The 18331-nt window shown below is 37.3% G+C and overlaps 1 pseudogene; it reads left to right on the forward strand.

Annotated features, from left to right (window-relative positions):
- Nucleotides 1-11028, forward strand: part of LOC101619828 — a 149197-nt pseudogene extending 138169 nt beyond the window's left edge.
- Nucleotides 11029-18331: the final 7303 nt, after the last annotated feature.

The following is an 18331-nucleotide window of genomic DNA, read 5'->3' on the forward strand; positions in this document are numbered from 1 at the left end:
GTCCATCTGCCTGGTCTGCTCCCCACTCTGTCTTTGGTGAATCCTCTCACCCTCCACATCTCTGGCCTGTACCCCAGTTCTTCTATGCATAAATAAATAAATCTTTAAAAAAAAACTTTCATCATAAATAGTATTTTTAACATCCTCTGGGAATTCTAGGCAACTAAATAAGAGCACTAGCAGCAAAAATAAGCATTAATATTAGTAAAAGAAAGAAATTTTATCTTTATTTGCACAGAATAAATTACCTAGTTGAAAAAAGTTCAACGCAATCCATTGAAATAAATACTGGAACAAACATAGGACTAAAACACAAATACATATGAATGATAAATTTTCATACGCCAGTGAAAACCATTTATCCTCTACCTAGAGCCTACTCATGTTGGGAATACCCAAAGAAAGACTGAGTAAAAGAAATCTGGACACATGAACATTCCAGGAAATATAAAGATATCAAGAGAATACCAGTTCTCTATCTTCGAACTTCCCAAATTCCAATGGCAGTGTTGAGAAATATTTCAAGGACTAGTACATTTGGTACGGATAAGTGGTAAAAAGCAGCATGCCCTTCCTTTTTGTGTGAAAATATTCTAAAGTTCACAAAATTTTAGTGTTTTCCACAGTGTCCAACACTCACAAGAACACACCATATCTGAACTTGAACTTACAGACGTCATGTCAATGTCATGTTTCAGACCCCAGCCCCAACCACCTCCAGGTAATCAGATCAGTCTTTGGAAGGTTCCTCTCATGGTCTCCTTTCCAGTCTATTAGTCTACTGCAATGGTTATCTTCTGTCTTCCTAACGTCTGGGGGTTCAAACACTGGTCTCCCATCAATCCATGAACAATGAAAACTTTGTCTTACTACTTTAAGGACTGAAATACTCTCTCCACTCAGGGTCTGCTCTGTGCATTTATTCATTCATACGTTCATCCAACAAATGTCCATGCGGTGCCAATCAGACAGTGTTGCTGGTGGCATATTGATGTGTGAGTTGGAAATCGTCCTTATAGAGATTACAGTCTAGTGAGAAAATCCAACAAGTTGAAAAGTAATTACAATACAGTCAGTAAATGTGTGCTAGGAGAAGCACAGATGCTAATATAATAGAAAGTAGTCATCCAAACAGACTGAGGACAGAGATACAGAAAGGACTGAAGAGTGAGGAAGAGTTGAAAGGCAAAGCACAGGTGGAAATGGGGAGGGGACAGAACCTGCCTAGTTTTACTTAATTCTGGCAATAAAAACAGGCACACCTTCAATTAACATTCTTGGACTCAATAGGCAAGTTTCTAAGCGTTAAAACCATTTTTAGCTGGTACAGATACTATTGCATGCAGTGTTTTATAGCTCCTTGGAGATCCCTGACAGCTCTCTAAATAATCCTTTTGGAACTAACAGAAGTTTCAAGTAGATACAATGAATTCTGGGCAGTGTGTTTTTAAGAACCTCTTTATCCTCTGAGGCTGAAACCCATTTCAAGGGCTGTTTAAGCAATCCTAGTTGTTAAATGACAACCCCATGGTTACAAAGGATGAGAAACGCATATGAAGTAAATGCTGATTTGGTGTTCAGTAAATGTTTGAACCCTGCTGTGTCAGACAGCAAAACCCCAAGGACAAAGATGAATTTTATGATGTAGGTTTTTCCCATCAAGACTACGTTTTCCAGGTTCAAATCAGGATCAGATGCCATAGCCAGCATTTAAAGTATGCATCCCAGGAAAGAGACTGTATGGATTTGAAAAATCTTACCATCTTTTGTCCATGAGAATCTGAATGTTACAAAGGGAAAAATGTTGCCACTCCCCTCAGGAATAGCACTTCTAGCCACGTCCAGCTGCTGCTGAAAGACCGCAAGCACACTTTATTAATACAGTGCTACCAGTCTCTTCAACACCACTTAGATTTTAAACCGGAAAAGCAAGTCTACTGATAGACCGTAGTAACTGTGATGCGTTCCTAACCTTAAATATCTATATGTATTTTGTTATATCCTGGGAGAGAACAAACGCCAACACTCATATAAATTCTAGTAAAATTAGTTTCAAGGCTATTTTTTTTACATCATTCTGCATTCTGTGCATTTTTTCATTTCATTTGTAATCCCCATGGGCTTCCCACCACCAACTCACCTGTGAGCCATCACCATAGTCCCATGCACTCTCCCCACCACAGTTCTGATTCCCCTTTTCCCCAGAAAATGTCTGGTTTATAGTTTTTCGTTGTTTTCATTTTTACTCTATTACATTTGTTTCTCTCCCCCCCATCCTTTATCCTCATGCTATTTTTGTATTATACAAAACTTATTGATTGCTTAAAATGTGACATAATTGCTGTCCTCTTAATAAACAACTTTGGTAGGGCTCTCCCTGGTGGTGCAATGGATGAAGTCACAGCACTGCAGGCTGGCCGCAGCCGCTTCAAAGCAATTTCGATCCTCAGCCCTGGAGGTGACCCACGTGGCACAGCAGAACTCTCCTGATCCGTCCGCTGCTCCCCTCAGCAATGTAATTAGTTGATCTACCTGTTCTGCTCCCCACTCTGATTCTGGTGAATCTTCTTACCGCCCCCTGCACCTCTGGCTTATATTCCAGTTCTGTATGCAAACAAACAAAAACTTTGGTAAATTCTGTAACAAGAAAAACATAACTGAAACAGTGCTACAGGGGAGTTATAACCTCCAAAGGGCGGTGCCAGAGGTGACAGGTCACTGTGGATTTTTCACCCATGTACAACTGCAAGACTACTCAGGCTCAGGAGATAATAGCAATGGGGTTTATTAAGCCATCACGGGAAAACAGAGTCTCTAAAAACACAAGTGACACGTATCTCACCCCAGACAGTGTCCACAGTGTCTAGAAGTCCTAAACAGAAGCCACTCATCCAAGATGGCACCATCTCACCAGCGAAGGCCTTGACTTCGTGGCATACTGGCAAGCAGCAAGCCAGGATCCAACTCACCACAGCTGGAGGTGCTCACAGGTAGGGCTGTTGAGATGTCACCTCAGCAGCCACAATCTGAAGGTTGGGCTGGACAGCCCCAGACACTGGGCCAGACATCAGCAGAGGCAGCACCCAGGAGGTGATGCCAACAGATGACTAACAGTTCTCAGAGGTGACCCAGACACGGAGTGCCTAGCACCCATCAGTGCTAGACAGCACTGGCCAGTAGTGCCGGTCACACCATACCAGTCACAAGCGTTACAGCTCTTTGTAAGTTGTTGGCCCAAACTAACAATAAATGACTCTTTGAGACATAAGGTCAAAGTCATAGAAAACACTAATCGAGGTTGTAGCTCTGTATGTGCTCAAATCATTACACTTATAACTTCAGTAATTCTGTCTGGGAAGGAGAGCTAAGGCCTAACTTTATCACAGTGCAATTAGGAAAAGCTTAGTTTGGAAGAGGAGAGTTCTTTGGAAAGGATATGTAAAGATTTTCATTACATAATATTAGTCCCAATACTAATCTATTGAGGAAAATTGAATTAGGTATTGAGACTCTGCTATGGAAGAGCCATCTCTTTTCTTAATCAAAGGATACTTTCAAAGGAAAATCATTTTATTCCCACATAATCCTTCCAGGTTCTTCTGTCTTGTTAGATGTCAGATCTCAGCAGCTTTTGTGGTCCCACATAACTCTTTAGAGGCCATTGATGACACCAAGAATTCTTAACTAATACCCTTTCAAAAATATGCTTATGCCAGTAGAATTACAATCCTACAGAGCAGAAAATGTCTTAACATAGGAGGGGGTAAAGGAAGTTTTTATATTTTGTAACTACCTGTCAACAATTTCCTTTTTCCACTCTCATCTTGCTATGGCAACAAAGAGATATATCTAGCAGTTAATAAATATGTGAAAAAAATACCACCAGGCAGCTATTTATTTCATAGATTTATAGAGCTTTAGCCCATTGAATGTGTTGGCAACACTGGATACCATTTGTCTGTTTCAATAAATCCCAAGCAACTCCAGCATACCAGCATGTTAGGGGAGTAAAGCCACTTCCTGTCACATTCATTTTTCATACCTTTTCTACTGCCTCAGATAAGGAGACTTGAGGAAAAAGGCTTCTGGAAAGAAGAATTTACCTGCTCAAAGACAATTAACATATATTACTACTGGTCAATCGATGGCATAGGCATTAACTCTTCTCAATCTATGCTAAATGTTAACCAAGAAAAGTTATTTTCCTAGAAAAACATAAAAACAGAAATCCAATTCTTGGAAACGTTCAGTGTAATTCAAATATAGCAATGGACAAATACCCTAAAGCTTAGAGTTCACTTTTTAAAAGCTTTCTGAGAGCAGGAAGAGTCAGGATTCAATTTGACCACAAAGCAATTGATTCAGTGTTAAGGAGAGAGGATTTTTGTCTCCGTAAAGCAAATCTTTCAACCACTCTTTCAACTTGTAGTTAGGGCCCTCCCTGGTGGTGCAGCAGGTTGGAGCACTGCACTACTAAGCTAAGCCAAGGCCACTTCAGTGTGAGTTGGATCTCTGCCCCGGAGCTGACCCACATGGTGTGGTTCACCTCCCCTGCCTTGCCCACTGCTCCTCTCAGCAGTGTATTTTGTCAATTTGTCTGTTGTGCTCCCCATTCTGTTTCTGGTGAAACCTCTCGCCGCCCCTGTACCCCATTTCTGTACGCATAAACAAAATCTTTATTTTGGTTTTTTTGTTTGTTTAAGATTTATTTACCATGCATACAGAACTGGGTACAGGCCAGAGGTGCAGGGGCAGTGAAAGGATTCACCAGAGGCAGAGTAGGGAACAGAACAGGTAGATTGAAGAAGTACACTGCTGAGGGGAGCAGCAGGCAAGATAGGAGAGGTGTGCCACACCATGTGGGTCAGCTCCCTGAATGGGAATTGAACTTGCCCTGAAGCAGCTATGGCTAGTTTGCAGTACTGCATCCTAACCCGTTTGTGCCACCAGGGAGGGCCCAATAAATAAAATCTTTAAAATAAATAAATAAATAAATTTCTAGTTAAAGAGAAAACTCTAAGATAGAAGTTTAATGACAGAATATCTGGTCATATAGTAATGAAATATTATAGGATTTTCCAGTGTACTATAGAAATATGAGCAAGAACTAAACTAGTTTTGACAAGCTTCCTTGTTAATTCCTACATTCTGGGGAACATACATATACATATATATATACATACATATATATATATATATGTTGTGTGCGTATGTGTGAAATTTATTAAATAAGCAACTAAATTTGAAGCTACAAATTCTTTGTTCTCTTACTTTATATGTGCTGATAGGGAATTCAGTTTATGAGTCATCTTTACTCATTAATAGGGCAATCAATTTTCCCTTTAACTACAGATTAAGGCATTTTTATCAGCACACAGTAAAAGGAATCTTCCTACATCCAGAAATCACAAAGCAGAAGGCTGACAGGCTTGGCTCCAATGTTCCTGAGCAAGGAGATTTCCAGACAGTGTTAAACAACTATGCTGAGTTCATGTCATGCCTGTCTACTCCAGTAACACCCTGAAAATTCACAAAAATACCAAATGCAGGGGACTGCTACATATGCCAAGAATTTGAAGGCAACTAAATGAATGCAAGCAATCTTCAAAAGCATGATAATTTCAATACGCCCTACCCTATAGTTTGGGCTAGGAAAGACTCGCATCAAAGACTCTGCTACCCTGTGAGCATCGTTGGTTATAAATAGGCTTCCAGTGAATAGAACATTGCAGTAAGAGTGAAGCCACTGATCAGTGGTGAGATATGATGAAGTGGTTGGTGTATTCCATTGAGTTCATGTGCTAGAAAAGTCTTTAGAGTCTGTGCTGGGAGAAATACCTCACCAAGAGCAGCTGCAGCTAGATTATTAAATATTTTATAAACAAAACAGATAATGGAAGAAAGTTCATTTTCATATTTTTTAAGTATTGCTAATAATGCCAAAGAAATAAGAGAATTAGAAAAATCACCCTTTATGTAAACCCTGATGCCTAAGAGACCTGAGTCACAATCGCCAGTGGAAGCTAAACCCATTAAGTGATAAGTTGGCAGGAAACTTTATACCTACAAAGTCTAATTTAAACCACCTGAGCCCATTAATCAATCTGAAAAAAACATAAAAAGTAAAACAACCAGTCATTCTGTGCTTCACCACCTGTGAATTATTCTTGCCAAACAAATGAATCTACATGCATTGAGTCTCTAGTTCAAGTTACCCATCTATTAGAAAAATATAAAATTAGGAATGTCACATGGCACTATAAGGATGTAATCAACCTAATTCAATATGAGAAAAAAAGCTACAGGAAAAATATCTCCATTTCTTCACGTAATAAATAGCATGAAAAGTAGGCTAGGTGGACTGTTGGAGATCAAAAGAGATTTCAGAAAGGCAGCAAACAAATGCAGTATGTGGACCTTATTTGGGTCATAATTCAAACAAAACAACTTCTTTAAAAAAAAGAAAAGGGAATTTGGGGAACAAATATGAAAATGTTCAAAGGGATTGTTTAATCACATTATATAGAATTTTTGTTAATATATATTAGTGTTTTAAGTTTCTGTCTTGAGAGCTGTTTCTATAATAAATAAGGATGAATGAGAAATTCATCATCCAGATGTAGAAAGACAGAACTGATCTTCAGCTGCTTCAAAACTGGCATTTTGTGGTGAATTTAGTGGGGTGTATATACATGTTGAGTCTTCGTGATGCATACATGAAACTTACATAGTGTGATAAAGCCACAGTACCTTAATTTAAATATTAAAGCACAGTACTGTGAAGCTATCCCCAGCCACTGCAGCACGAGTTCGGTCCCCAGCTAGGAAGCTGACCCACATGGTGCAGCAGACCTCTCCTGCCCCCTCAGCGGTGCATTTCAGTCAATCTGCCTGCTGTTCCCCACTCCATCTCTGGTGAATCCTCTCAGTACCACACCCTGCATCTCTGGCCTATACCCAGTTCTTGTATGCATAAATAAATAAATCTTTTAAATATATATTAAATTAAATTTCAAAATACAAGCAAGTTAAACTGGGCACAGTACAGCTCAATGTAGACCGATCTGGTAGTGCCTTCCTCTAAATTAGGTCCTATTACCTAAACCTGAAAACCTCTAAATGAGCTGATGCTGGACTTTTGTATTTTACCATAATCTTCCCTGTAGGAGCCACTGGTCAAGATCACTTTATACATGGGTTTTATTTAAAAGGAGTAGATATTCCCACTGCCAGCTGTTCTGCAAATGAACATATCCTGGGGTGGAAAATGAGGACTGACCAGAAATTCTTTTCTCTTTCTAGAAACTGGGTCTCATCTACAAAGCGTCACCAACCTTGAGCACAGAAGGCAGGCTCCACCACCATGGAACCAGGTGTGGGACCTAAGAAGGTGATCTCGGTTACACTTCATGCTGCACACTTCCTACCACTGCCAATATTTCTGATTCTTCACCAGGATTTTGTCAGTGTTGTAATCTGGCCTTACCCATCTCACAGAGACACACAGGAAAGGTTTGTGCCTGTACTCATGCAAAGGAGTAAAAGAAAAGTCGCCACTGAAGAACATAATGGTGACTAAAAATGAAGTGAATAAAGGTCCATCCTCACAAGACTAAAGCATCCAGATTTTCAAATGACCTAGTAAAGATGCTAGGATGCCAGAATGTAAGTATAAAGGCTTTTAATATAGGGTATTAATGCAAATATATTCTCATAAACTGACAAGGCACAAAACTAGATAAAATTATAAAAGGAAACTTTAATTTTAGTTTGGATTCTAAAGAAACAAAGCAAAAATAAGCACATTCAATTGCAAAGAAAAACATGCTACAACTGGAGTGTTGACAAAAAAGAAGCTAAATCATGAGTTGGATTTGTGCGTGTGTGTGCATACGAGTGCATGGGCATCTGTGTGTTACAGAGTCATATCAGCCTTCAGAATAGCCGTAACTTTGACACCAAGGAAATGGAAAAGAATTCTTTAGCCTGAAATTCGTATCATATTCTGTTTTTGCTGGTAGCCAACTGCTCTGAATATGATTTTTTAATTCAATTTGGAGAAAGATGGTGTCAGTTGTGAGGCTTCAGTACACGTTAACTTTGGATAAATGAAAAGCTAAGCATTGAGCTCTTCCAAAAAAGACAATGGTGCAGGTACAAGTGGCCAACCTGCCCAGCAGATGCCAACTGGCATGTCCCAGGACAGATTAGACACTACTGAGTCTATATCGTGAGATACAGACTGGTCTACAGCTAATGCTCTGCATTAGATTCCTTAGCCTCATCTCTAACATATCAGGTGACAATTGTTTACTTGATAGGTCTAACCTGAAAATTGGTAGGTAGGACAGTACTTCTTTCAGTGCATAACTCCTCACCCACCAACCCTACCCAGGAGGCAGGAGGGAAACCTCCACCTCTGTCTCTAAGTCATTCCAACACCTCTGCTCTTAGCAACACAGACTCAGTCAATAATAAATGATCTTTTATACTATCACTTTCCAATTAATCTCCAAGATGCTTCTTCATGAGCCAAATATCTCTACCAAGTAGTTGCATCTCTAAGGAGACCTAACTCTATGACAATATCACTACAAAGATTTAAATAAATCATCAGTTGAACATTTACAAATTTGTATCATCCTCTTCTCTGTGTTCAACACGATGTTAGAGCCTAACTCCAACTACCAAAATATACCAATTTTAGGATTATAGTTTAGTCAATTAATATAATAATTTTATTTTTATTTTACCCGTCACATGTTACTTTTATGTTCTTAGAATTTTTCTAAGTGCTACTGCACAGGTTAACTCATTTAATATAATCAGGTTATAATTATTGACTACCTACTGTGTACCTATGCACTAAACAATATAAAAGGAACAGGAAAGTATAAATTTCTATAGTTAAAGATCTTGAAATGTGGTTAAGAAGACATAAAGACACACACATTTATATATTTGTTTACTTAATAGGTACTGATTGCATGACACCTCGCAGAGACAGGTCTCTCAGTCTAGTGGGAGAGACAGAACTCAGGACCGTGTGACTCGCCCACAGTTCTCTCCCAGGATGAGCGCAGAAGGGTCACCTCACCCAGCTGAGTGCCATACCTGGACTAGGTTATATGCATAACACAAGGGTCACTCTGCAAATAAATATTTCAGCCGGCACTCCAAGGCACAGGTGACAGGCCACACAACAGCCAGTGTTGAAAATCTACAGATGAAAACCATAGGCAGGGAGCACAAGCTTCCTCTAGTCTCAGTCTTACCTACAAGTTGGGCTAAACTATCAGGACAGTGGGTCTGCAGACTTTATAATGCTTTATAGCATTTAATGATGCAACAATGACTTTGATCACCTAAGACGCATGCCTATGAAAACTTGACTAATATAAGCTTAAAAATAATCTGATGGGGCCCTCTCTGGTGGCTCAGCGGGTTAAAGCACAACACTAAGAAGCTAAAGCCACTTCCGCATGAGTTCGATTCCCGCCAGCCCCGGAGGACCACATGGCGACCCGCCTGCTGCTCCCCTTGGCCTGTTCTGCTCCCCACTCTGTCTCTGGTGAGGCCTCTCACCGCCCCTGCACCTCTGGCCTGTACCCCAGTTCTATAATGCATAAATAAAAAAAAATCTTAAAAATAAAAAATAATAATTTTTAAAAAAAAGTCTGATGGTTTGGAGAGAAAGGAACAAATACACTTTTTCTCAGTGTTACCTGAAAAAAAACTTGAAATAAAGAATCTTATCAGTTTATTTCCTTTCTAATCTCCTAACATAAGCTATCTTTAATATGTTTTTAAGTGCTGATGGTTCTTTAAACGTCAGTATTTCATTAATAAAAATACTATAAATGCAGTTTTGCACACTTATGGGCAGTATTCAGTCATTTACATAATAACAATGCCATAATACAGATTCTCTCCCACTGAGGAAGAGGTGTATTAGAACATAAAGCAACGGTCTTATAATTTAATTGTGTTTTCCCAGTAAATCCTATAGACTCCAATAGTTTAGCCTGGCATAATATGCAGAATTTTTTAATCAATCAGCCTATGTGGACACTAAATAGATTACTAAAGCAGTTGCTTAAATGAGTCCTTTAAAGAAAACTGGTGGTTTAATGCTGCTAGCTAAATAGTAAATATGATAAATATCACTAGCATTAAAGCCTTAAGTGTGATTATGGGACAGGAAAAACAAAAGTTCATCAACAATTGAGCTAGTGGAGCACGAATGGCTCTCAATCCTGAATTTAAAATAATTTGTTGCTCTCTTTTTCCAGCTGGAACTAAGGAGGATACAGGGAGAAGAAAAAGAAGGTTCCTGCTGTGCCAGAAACCCTTTAGAAAAAGCAAACGAATATCCCCGAGTTGAAGATCAAGCATCTGAGAAAAAACCTTACCCAAAAGGTACTTCAAAAGGCAGGGGAGGAACCTTATTTATGAAAGAGCTAAGCACTAGCTCAAAGATTACAGGCAGATATACAGAAGTGAGACTCGAATGGCTAGGATGGCAAGAAAAGCTGGAAACTTCTATGTACCTGCAGAAGCTAAACTGGCATTTGTCATGAGGATCAGAGTTCAGAGGCCAAAGGCCCAAAAGGTGTTCCAGCTTCTTCGCCTTCACCAGATCTTCAATAGCACCTTTGTTGAGCTCAATGAAGCTTCCATTAACATGCTGAGGACTATGGAACCATATATTGTACCAAGGTTTACAAACCTTAAGTCAGTAAATGAATTGATCTACAAGTGTGGTTATGGCAAAAACAACAAGAAGTGAATTGTCCTAACAGATAACACATTGATTGCTCACTTTCTTGGTAAACATGGCATCATGTGTATGGAGGATCTGATTCATAAACTCCATACTTTTGGAAAACACTTCAAATGGACAAACTGGCCCTTCAAACTATCTCTCCAGAAACCAGAATGAAGGAAATAACCACCCACTTTGTAGAAGGTGAAGATGCTGACAGAAGGTAAGACCAGCTCAACAGGCTTACTGACAGTATGAACTAAGGGGTCTACCATGATTTTTTCTGTAATCTGGTCAATTAGTAAACAGGAATGCTTTCAAATTGAAAGAAAATCATTTATTAATATTACAAAAGAAGAAATGGAAGGTTAACTTAAAAATAAATGAATGCTTAGTGTCAATATTGTGCCAAATTCACAGAGTGCTAGAGACACTGAAAACTCATCTACATTTTTAAAAATTATCATATGTGAAGTTATTTTCTATAAAATTTGAACATTCCTATTTAGGGATCTTTAAGTACTAGAGAGCCTCATTTTATAGCTGCATTGACATTTGTTATTAAAAGATGGGTGCCAAAGGATGAGGCTGGATGAAAACTCTCAGGCTGGAAACAATATGTAGAATCAAATTACAAAATATTTTTAATGGAATTCAATGGAAAATAAGCAAATAATAGAGTAAGATAAACCCAAACCCCAAAATGAAGTAAAAACATGAATCTGTGCAGGTAAACCAGCATCAAAACTTGCGTTTTTTACCCAAGGCTACTTACTAGATACCTTAAAACCTAGAGACATTAATGGCTGAATGAATTTCAATGGAGATCATTCCTAGGATCTACTCAAAATGTACAGGCTATTTAAAAAAGGAAATAAAGCTAAAACACCTCAATCTAAGTTGCAAAATTAATCCACTGCACACAAAGGAACAGCAAAATCTTGAATGTTTTACCAGTCATTAGAGAATGATAAACCTCTTTCTAAATCAGTAACAAGTTTTCACATTACTGAAAGGTTTATATCTTACATCTCACATTTTTAATTCCAGATTAATTAAAACTAAAATAATAAAACTATTTAAATGTATTTAAAACTTTGAAATTTTTAAATAACAAATAAACTTTTAGCATGATAATAAAGAAAAATCACAAACAATATTTAATGCTAATTTAAAACTGGCAACGTTATAAGAAAGACAAAGTAAAAACAGCACACAAAATACCTGCAATATAAATACTGAAGAGATAATTTAAGAAATTATACAAATCAAAATGAAAAGGATGACCCCATTTTAAACATGAGGAGGACATATGATTATAAATCTCACAAAAGCGAAAACAAATGCTTAAAAACATGAAAAGTAAGCAATTCCCTTATAAAAGAAGGTCACAAATGTTCCATCAATAGTGACCTATCAATTTTGCCTGTGGCATGGTTAAGATTAAATTGAATAATGCCCATTGCTGGAGAGGATGTGGGGGCACATTTGGCATTATGGTTAATAAACTTTGGCTTCACTTCCTAACTTAAGAGCATTTAGTCTAAATAAATAGGACAAGAATGTAATAATACAAATACACAAGCATGCTTTGCTTTGCTGTATACCTGTGTGTTAGTGAAATTTGCAAACACCACCTTTTTTGTAAATTGAAGGTTTCCCAAAACCCTTTTGTCAAACAACTCTAAAAGTGCCATTTTCCAACAGTACCTACTCACTTCATGTCATGTTTTGGTAACTCTCACCATATTTCAAAATTTTTCACTATTATTATATGTTATGGTGATCTTTGATCACTGATTTCTAATGTCACTAGTGCAATTAACTGGGGGTGCCCTGATCCATACCCAAGAAAGATAACAAACTTAATAAATACTGTATGTGTTCTGGCTGCTACACAGACCAACAGTTCCCCTGGTTCTCTTCCTCGCTCAGGCCTTTTTTTGCTCTAAACATAGTAATAATGAATTAGGCCAACTAATAACCCTACAATAGCTTCTGAGTGTTCAAGTAAGGCCTAATATCTCTCATTTAAATCAAAAGTTAGAAATATTTAATCTTAATAGGAAGTGATGTTGAAAGCTGAAACAAGTTGAAAGTTAGGTCTCTTACACCAAAAATTAAGCCAAATTGGGAATGAATGCAAAGAAAAATAGGGAAAAAATTTCCTAAAATTTATTTATGCATGCAAGAACTGGGGTACAGTCCAGAGGTGCAAGCGGTGAGAGGATTCACCAGAGACAAAGTGGGAGCAGAACAAGCAGATTGACTGAAACACTCTGCTGAGGGAAGCAGCAGGTGGGACAGGAGAAGTATGCTGCACCATGTGGATCACCTCCCTTGCTGGGGATCGAACTTGTGCTGCAGTTGTTGTGGATAGCTTCTTAGTGTTGAACTTTAACCCACTGTGCCACCAGGGAGAGTCCACTAAGTAAAAGTTTTTAAAGAAATGAAAAGTGCTACTCCAGTGAACACATGAATGATAAGAAAATGAAACAATATTATTGCTGATGTGGAGAAAGTTCTAGTGGTCTGAACAAAAAGCTAAACAAACACAGGATTTCCTTAAGCCAAAGCCTAACCCAGATCAGGGCCTTAACTTTCTTCAATTCTATGAAGGCTGAGCAATGTAAGGAAGCTGTGGAAGAAAATCCAAAGCTAACAGATTACTGTGGAAGAAAATCCAAAGGAAATTTTTCCTATTTTCCTTTGCATTCATTCCCAATTTGGCTTATTTTTTGGTGTAAGAAACCTAACTTTCAGCCTGTTTCATGAGGCTTAAGGAAATAAATCATCTCTATAACATCAAAGTACAAGATAAAGCAGCAAGTGCTGATAGAGAAGCTGCAACTTATTACCCAAAAAATATAGTTAAGGACCACTGGTGAAGATGGTCATACTAAGCAACAAATTTTCAGTATAGATCCATTGGAAAGAAGATGTCATTAGAACAAGATGCCAACTGAGACCTTCACAGCTACAGAGAAGTCAATGTATGTTTCAAAAAACAGTTTGACTCTGTTCTTGGGGCTAAGGCAGCTGGTAAGTTGAAGTCAATACTCATTTACCATTCAAAGAATCCTAGGGCTTTAAGAATTATGCTAAATATATTCCGATTATACTCTACAAAAGGACAACAAAGTCTGGATGACAGCACATTTGTTTACAACATTGTTTACTGAATATATTAAGTCCACTGTTGAGATCTGTTGTCCAGGGAAAATAAAAAGAGTCATGAAAAATGCACCTGGTCACCAAGGACTCTAAGAGAGATACAAGGAGATTAATGTTGTTTTCACACCTGCTATCATCATCCATTCGCCATCTAACATTATCCAACATCCATTCTGCAGTCATGGATCAAAGAGTAATTTCAACTTTGAAGTATTATTAAAGAAATACATTTTTAAGGCTATACCTGCCATAGATAGCAATTCCTCTGATGCATCTGGACAAAGTAAATTGAAAACCTTCTTGAAATGATTCAGAATCCTAGATGTCATTAAGAACACTTGTGACTCATGGAGGAGGTCAAAATATCAACATTAGCTGGAGAGTCCACTAACACTGATTGCACCCTTTGTGGATTACATTGAGGAATTCATGACTTCAGCTAAAGAAACAACTGCAGATATGTGGAAATAGAGGGGAACTAGTGTTAAACATGGAATCTGTAAATGTGACTGAATGATAAAACTTTAACGGATGATGAGCTGCTTCTTATGCATGAGCAAAGAAAATAATTTCTTGAGACTGACTCTATTTCTGGTGAGATACTACAAACCTGAATTTTGTTGAACGCATTATAGTTGTTAAAATATTTCATGAATTTATTTGATAAAGCAGTGGCAGCATTTGAGAGGATTGGCACCAATTTTGAAAGAAGGTCCACTGTGGGTAAAATGCTATCAAGCAGCATCGACTATCTCTCAGAGATATGGTTTGTGAAAGGAAGGATCTGTCAGTTTGCAACTTCACTCTTATTTTAAGATACTGCCACAAACTTCCCAATCTTCAGCAACTGCTCCCTGGTCAGTCACTAACCATCAATATCAAGGCAAGACTCTCCACCAGTAAAAATGATTATGACTCACTGGAGGCTCCAATAGTGATTAGCATTTTTAATTAAAGTATTTGTAATGAAGATACATACCATGCTATTGTGCACTAAATAGAGTACAGTATAATGCAAATATAATTTTTATATTTATACTGGGAAATACAGTAATTCATATAACCTACACACTTTATAGCAATATTTGTTTTATTGTAGAGGCCTGCATCTAAACTTATAATCTCTCTGAGAATGTTCATTACAGAGCTGTTTAAAAGAGTGAAAACAGGACCCTCCCTGGTGGTGCAGCGGGTTAAAGCACAACACTAAGAAGCTAAAACCACTTCCACATGAGTACTATCCCTGCCTGCCCTGGAAGTGACCACATGGCACAGCAGACCTCTCCTGACCCATCCGCTGCTCCCCTCAGCAGTGTACTTCAACAATCTACCTGTTCTGCTCCCCACTCTGTCTCTACTGAAGCCTCTCACCATCTCTGCACCTCTGGCCTGTACCCCAGTTCTGTATGTACAAATAAATAACTCTTAAAAAAAAAGAGTGAAAATAATATAAAGGGTTCAACTTGTTTATGAGTACAAGACTGGTTAAATAAATGAAATTGTATAATGGAATATTATACACTTTTTATATATTGTGATAAAAGAAAGATAAGCTAGATAAATGACTATTATCCTGGGAAATGAATAGAGTATGTTAAAACATGGTAGGTGTAGTATGATAGCAACGTGTATTTTTAAAAGAAAAACAAATATATCTATAACATACGATACCATATTATCTGAGTAACTACTGTATGATATTTTTGTCATTGTGCTGCACCATCAGAAGATACTCCAACATAAAACTTAAATTCAAAACCACATTTTTAACAATATAATTATCCACAGTTGTATATATTTTAGAGCTCATTATGTTTGATGGCAACTAAGTAAAAAAAAAATTAAAATTCTCCCTTCATAAACGGGGGGGGGGAAGGGAGGGAAATGCACAGGACTATGGTGGTGGCACAGGGGTGATTTGGTGATGGGAAACCCGTGGGGATTACAATTGAGATGAAAAAAAAAAATGTGAAAAATGATGTAAAAATAAACTTTTTCATAAAAAAAATAAAAAAAAATAAAAAAAAAATTCTCCCTTCATATAAATATGTGCCAATTAAGCATAAATGTAATGAATGCACATGTTGCTAAGTTCTGCATTGAAATGGTGTTTAAGTTTTGATCATCACTCATCATTCAAATGGCTTTGCTGTTTCTTTAGTCAGTACACCTCCTTCAATTATCCACTACATAGCCACCACAAAGTGAAATTCATAATGTTGAAATCTAATCAAAGATTACCATACTTACAAAAAAAAACTCCAGGAATTTATAATTTATAAATGAAGAGAAGAATCTACCAGATATAACATGTTTGTTAGCATCAGAAGATAAGAGCATTAATAAAAGATTATAACTGTAATCCATAAATTCAATAAACCACCCAGGGACACAGAGACATTAAGACCCAAATTTCACTTCTAAAGATTATATCTACAAGATAGCATAAAAAGAAAAATTGCTGATAGTATTAAAGACAAAAAAGTAATTGCAGAAGAGAGGATTTCAAAATTTGAAGACACAGCAATAGAAACTACCCAAACAAAAAATAAACAGAACAGAATATTTTTAATAACATAATGAAGTAAGCTTTAAGACAAATTTAAGTGATTGAATAATATATGTGTTTTCAGGGGCCCTAAAAAAAGAGAGAATTAAAAAGTGGGGGAAATATTTGTTAAACCTGTAGCTGAAATTTTTCCAAGTTTAATGAAAGCTAGTAGCCCACAAGTGGAAGAATTCAAAGAACACTAAATAAAAGAATAAAATTACACCAGGGCATATCATAATCAAAAAAGATAAACCCTAGGAGTAGCCAGTAAAACAAAAATTAAACACAATATATACAAAAAGAAATGTGAAGGTCTACTCTTGAAGGTAATGGAAAATAGTCATCATCTTGATTATAGCTACTGCTTCACAACGTGTATGTGTGTGTGTGTGTGTGTGTAAGCTTATCAAACGGTAACTTGAAATGTATAGTCTGTTACATATCAATAAAGTTGTTTTAAAATTGCAGGTCAAGCTCCAAGGAAGAACTAATCAAAACCATCAACCAGTTTAGCAAAGTAGCAGGATATAAAGTCAACACACAAAAGTCAGAGGCTTTCCTATACACAAACAACCAATCAGAAGAAACAGAAATAAAAAAAAATCCCCTTTTCAATTAAAATAAAAAAAAATCAAATACCTGGAAGTCAACCTAACAAAAGAGGTAAAAGAATCTACAAAGAAAATTACAAAACACTGTTAAAAGAAATACAAGAAGACACCATGAAATGGAAAGACGTCCCCTGCTCATGAATCCGGAGAATTAACATCATCAAAATGACCATCCTGCCAAAATCAATATACAGATTTAATGCTATCCCAATAAAAATCTCAATGACATTCTTCAAAGAAATAGAAAAAATGTTGATGAGATTCATATGGAACAACAAAAAACCTCGAATAGCCAAAACCCTCATGTCTAAGAAAAAACAAAATGGAGGCATTACAATCCCAAACTTCAAGTTGTACTACAAAGCCATAATCAAAACTGCATGGTACTGGAATAAGAATAGACATACAGGCCAGTGGATTCGAATAGAAAACCCAGATATAAACCCACAAGTTTATGGACAGCTAATTTTTGACAAAGGAGTAAAGAAGATACAATGGAACAAAGAAAGTTTGTTCAGCAAATGGTGCTGGGAAAACTGAGAAGCTACATGCAAAAAAATGCAACTAGATCACTACCTCACTCCATTCACAAAAATCAACTTGAAGTGGATTAAAGACCTAGACATAAGAACGGAAACCATAAAATACATGGAAACAAAGATGAGCCAAACACTACACGACATACACTTCCACAACATCTTTAAAGATAGAGCACCCAATGCCACAATAGTGAAGGCAAGGATAAATAGATGTGACTACATCAAGTTAAAGAGCTTCAATACAAGCAAAAGAGACATTACAAACAAAATTGCAGGTCAAAGGTGTGAGCATAGGTTTTGACCTTGGTCCAGATCTCAAGATCTTTTGTTGTTGTTGTTCTGTTTTGCTTAGCATTGCCTCTAAGAACAGCCCCAAATAACACATTCATCTCTGTAGCATAGTATTATATGAAGAGAACCAGGTTAGAAATCAAAACTGAGTTTTAATTTTGACACTAAGTATCAGTGTGACACTGAATACATTACTTAAACCTTGAACTCTGTTTTTTCGTCCAAAAACTGGGAAGGTTGCATTGGATCATCTCTTCAGCATCTCTGATTTCCTACGACTCAGAGCAACACATCCAAACTGATTTGAAAGCAACAGCAGGACTTGCATCTGGCACAAATGAGTTACTCATCATTCAAGTGGATACGGGGAACCAATGAAAGCAGAAAGAAAATTGGGCAC

Source organism: Condylura cristata, unplaced genomic scaffold (genome assembly GCF_000260355.1).
Source record: "Condylura cristata isolate star-nosed mole 26May11 unplaced genomic scaffold, ConCri1.0 scaffold00006, whole genome shotgun sequence".
In the NCBI taxonomy this organism is placed as follows: domain Eukaryota; kingdom Metazoa; phylum Chordata; class Mammalia; order Eulipotyphla; family Talpidae; genus Condylura; species Condylura cristata.